Source organism: Polypterus senegalus, chromosome 16 (genome assembly GCF_016835505.1).
Source record: "Polypterus senegalus isolate Bchr_013 chromosome 16, ASM1683550v1, whole genome shotgun sequence".
In the NCBI taxonomy this organism is placed as follows: Eukaryota; Metazoa; Chordata; class Cladistia; order Polypteriformes; family Polypteridae; genus Polypterus; species Polypterus senegalus.
The window spans coordinates 88010400-88015605 of NC_053169.1; positions in this window are offsets into that span (position 1 = coordinate 88010400).

Genomic DNA, 5206 nt, shown 5'->3' on the forward strand with positions numbered 1-5206 from the left:
TGAAATGCACCGCCTTGAGACGAAGGCACTTTTCGTTGTATTTTTATTTGTTGTGTAAACACGTGAGCAAAAAAAAAAAAAAAAAAAAAGCTTACTATACCACATTTTAACAAAATAGAACAATACTGAAAATAAACATTTATCAAATGGAATTCGACTTTGTTGACCAAATTTGTTCTTACAGTCGCCCAACATTTTGAATCAATTCCTGTTTTCTGGGCCGCACTCCTCACATGAGGAGGTGCCTGTAATTATTCAGATCTGCACTATCAAATTTCAATAAAGTCAGTAGTATGTAGAATTGAATAAAATAAAGTGTGCCTAGGACACCTGACAATATGAAGCGAATCAGTCCGAAAGTCTTAATTCACAGCCACTCCGATTCCTATCGCATCAAGACGGGAAAACTTGCAGACTCGGCGATCCACCGCGTAATCACTGGGACACTTTGCTGCTGTAATTGTTATTTTATCTGAAGACTTTAAATGAACAACATACGTACAATCTGAAGTTTATTTAGATGCAAAATACATGTATATTAGTATGTACACCAGGCAGATTTAAAATAGAGGCTAATCTTGTTATTTTAGAAACCAAAATAATGCCATTGTGGCCTGTTGGAGTAATCAGCTTGTTTTGTATGCTCAGTTGCTATTATGCACTCGATATTTGCGTTGTTCCTAGATAACGCTAAAATATTTTTAATTGCCTAAAATAAGGAAAACTATAATACATATGCACATGATTTTACAATAGTGACATAACCTTAATATAAGCCTGTAGGTCCATTAACAAAAAAATAAAATACCAGATTATTGAAATCAAGCCCTCTTAAATGTTAAATTGTAAACCCTTACTATATGGTGTTATCATAATTGACTTCATGTTCTTGACGAGTCTTTATTTTCTTGCTTCATTATTGCTGTTTCTTGTCTTTAGATGTTCCTTCAAGTGGCAGGCCTTTTCCATTTTCCCAAATAGTAAACGATTGTGAAAAGAAGCCGCCTGTATTAATCCATCTAAAACGATGATCGTGATCACTTAACTCAACAGCCTGAGCTACAGAAGCCGCTTTAAAGTTACCCAAAACTGCACAGATTCTGCCAGCACCCCGTATGAATTCCAGACGTGAATCTATAGACGAAGTGCCTTCTTTGTTTTATGTGACGCCTTTCGTTTTGTACAGACGTTATTATAGTCGATAACACAAGGCAATCCAAATGATTATGGTTAAAATAAATTAATAAAATATATCTCACCTTACAAATACTAAATAATTGATGAAAGCCGCGCTTCTCTGCCCCTTTGACACTGAAGCCAGCAAGCATTGATTTGTTTAAGATATCGCGTGATTGCCGCGCTTAATCGGAAGTCATTAATGATGCATGGACAGCCACGGCCGCTCGGCCTGTGCTGTTCGGGGCTCTGGGCAAGCGAGTGTGCTCTCCCATTTTTTTTTTTTGGTTTAATGTTCCTGACACTTCAGCCTGCACACTCAACTTACTTTTGTTCAGACTTTCCCGATGTGCTTACAAAAGGTGCCGTTGAAACAGCAGTTCAGCCAGCCATAGATAAACGAGGCCAATTATTGCAAACACACACGCACACACATTAAAACTGAACGGTTAGCACGTCGTCGTGCGGGGTCTTTAATACACGCAAACGTCACAGGGCACTTTTACGGACCCGTCTAACTTTACAAATGCCAACACCTGTACTGTTATCTTTATACAACCGGCTGTCAGCATCTAATTGTGCTGTGGATGCCCTCTGGGACAACGTTTAAGGCTGTTGACAAACTAACATTAACGGGGTTATTCCAGTTTATTTGTATTTTTGTACTTTGTCACATCATTTTTCAAGCGTTTTACCATACATGTTTTAATCCACCGTTAAATTCATAATGTCCGTTCAGAATGCAACAGCGGACACCGCACACGGACTTTGACTTGCTGCTATAATTATCATTGTATTAGCACTTTTAAAAACTGCTAGAAGAAGAAAAGTTAATCCCTGATAGCATCCTAAATATCGTTTATTATTATTATTATTATTGTTGTTGTTATTATTATAATGTAATTAAACGTCAGCCACAGAAATCGGTAGATCGTGGGAGAGCCAAAAGAGTGCTGAAGATTAACGGCGGCACAGACTTCCGACTGTTTTACAGGAGTAAATGAAGAGTTACTTGATGTACACTTTTGATAGTTTAGAATAAAATGCTGGCACAATCAGGCTAAGGTGTCTTTTGAAACTATCATTTTTAATGAATTAGGATCAAACACACTATAATATATCCACAGGGTGACTACTGTGCTTTACTGATGTCGATGCCAATCCTTTTCTTTTTAGAGTGATTTGCCATAGGCTGTAAAAACATGCAATTCACTCCCAAATTCCATGGATTATTATTAATTCTTTAAGTCGTGAGAAGGTAAGAGCTTCTTGAAAATAACAGGCTGTTATTTTCAGTGGATGATTGTGGCTGTTCATATTTTATATTGAATAGACTGAGAAGCCACTGGGTGTTCTGTACTAGATGTTACAATGCAGTCATTCGCCCTTCATTATTATCGCTGCATGGTAATAATAACGGATCAGGGAAAATGTTAATTATATGCAAACAAGATGTTGATTTATTAACGCTAAGTTCCAGTCTGAATCAACCGGACAGTGTTTACTTCATGTAGCGCCGTTTACAGAAATGGCTCTGCCATCAATCAGATTTCACAGGAGAATGAAGCTTAGTGCTCTGTTCATGTTATACATCTGTACTGATGTTTTATTTTTATGAGGTACACCACACCAGATTCCGGGCAACTAATGGTGATACGGCAAAAATGTAAACTATTAACTGTTTAGGGGAAATAATGTCTTGCAGCAGTTTAAGGTTCGGAAATTTACAAAAGTAATAAAAAGTCCGCGGCTGCTCATTCAAGTGTTTCACACACCACCACGTCCTGTCGTGCCGTTACGTATAGTTGTGTAAAATTTCTCTTACAATTATACTGTATTTTTAATTTTTTTTCATCAAGAGCCACGTTGTAATACTTCGTTTTTCCTTTACTTGTACCGTTATACTTAAAAGTGAACTGTAATATTGTATTTGGAAAGTTTGCCCGGAAATCAGTAAAAATGATGGGTAAAGGAATGTCAACAGTAATCGTGACTCTTTATTGTTCAACACGGGGCTAAAAATGAAATTATGATAAAAACATGTTTGGAAAACAATGAATATACACTTTACTGACCGTTCATCCATCATTAATTAACCTTACGTTACATTTCGTGTGCACACACACATTCATTATTCGTTATGCTGAGAAGCGCGAGCTTTGAATGTGAAAAACAAACATTTCTAATAGAATGTCGGTCCTGGACATTCTGACAGCAATAATGCGGACACTGGCATAAATAATAAAGGCTAAATGCGATGACCTTAATCAAATACACTATTACCAATATTGTGACATTCATTGATTTTGTTAAACTTCACCAGCACCAGATACGCATCCAAAAACTTTAGGGCGTCATTCAGCGTATTAAACAATCAACAGAATAGTTTGCTTTTTTTTAGAATCAAAACAAACTTTCTTTTATTAAAAATGAGAATAACGCTTCTTAGCTCCAACGCTTGTCTACTTTTTGAATGTAAGTACGCATGCGTTGTAACATTATTAAATCAGGTGTCAATCGGAACGCCATTTCGTTTTGCCCGACACTTCGTGGTCTCCTCGTACAGATGTGCGGTTGTTAAAGCGTAGCATCGAGTAAAGGGCCGCACGTATGTCTTTAAACCTTGGGGGCAACGGGTGGTGTCTGAATCGAGGCGGATGCAGTCGGCGATCTCTGGGGTCTTCCAACGACTCGCCTCCATCTGACTCTAATCAGCCTACTCAGTGATTCGTTATCAGGTCGTAGTATATTCATTCAGAAGGGGGTCGTATCGAATGACCCAGCCGTGAGGCGGTGGTCCCGCATGCTGATGCCGTTTTAGCTTGTTGTCGAGTGCACAAGAAACGTTTTTAAATGTGAAACACACGTTATGCGGCGCCTTTTATAACAGACACCATCAAGGCGCTTTACAATATTTCATTTAATTTTGGAATCGGGCAGGTAGATCAGGGTCACAAGATGAGCACTGGACCTGCAGCCTTGTGGTTTTCAGTTTCAGGCCATCGACATTTTAAAAAACTGACGTGATTGACGGTTAAACGTGAATTATAAGTTCATTTAGACAACTGTCTTGCTTTTCACCTGGATCACATGTTCTAGTACTCTCCATATTTTATTATTAGCGCATTAAATGATAAATTAGAGGTCATTTTTGTCTAATTCTACAATGAACTTTTTTATGTGTGGGTACTGAACGTTCTCCGCATTTAACGGTTCATCCAATGCAGTTGCGCAGAACTGAAGGATCAGACCCCGGTGGGGCGAAGTTCCACATGAACGCCGACTCCATACCCACGCAAATGCCCACTTTGCGCCAGCTTAGAGTTTCAATTATCGCAACGCTTCCTTGTTGCGGACGTGGGTGGAAAAGCGAGCTGTGAGAGAAAAATCCCACGCGAACTCCACGGGCCGGGGTGGAAATTTCAAAGAGGGCTAAATATGAGGCACCTGGTAGAAAATATAACGGGCATTTCACACACTATGGGTAAGTCATCATGTTTAAAGTCCTGTGTACTTGCCGCAAAATGCCTAATAGTCTGAGAATAAAGAAATAAATAACATTTCTGCAACGTATTGAAAGGGTTGAGAGAAACTGTAAACATGGTGAGAAAAGATTTAAGCATCAACGAGCCCTCAGAAATCCTTACCCAAAAATAAAAACTCTGAAAGTAACGTAAAATGGAAGGACATGTTATATAAAGTCAAAGCTCATCTTTTACAATTGGTGAGAAAATGCACTGATGATGCACATTTAATATTTGTAACATTTATAAACGACAATTGCGTTATTGTACTTATATGTATAAAAATACTCGTTCCACGTAAGTAAGGGTTCTTCTTCACTGAGTGTTTGTTTAACACTCTCTATTGTGCTGTGCGTTGTGTGCAATCTACACATGGAAGTTATGCTATGCTTTATTGTTTTAGTGGCCTTATGTCAAAAGGCGCGATCGTAAATTGACTAGGAATAAACTAACCACCCATCCATTTTAAATCCCCTCAATCCAATTATTGGTGAATCTTCTCTCAA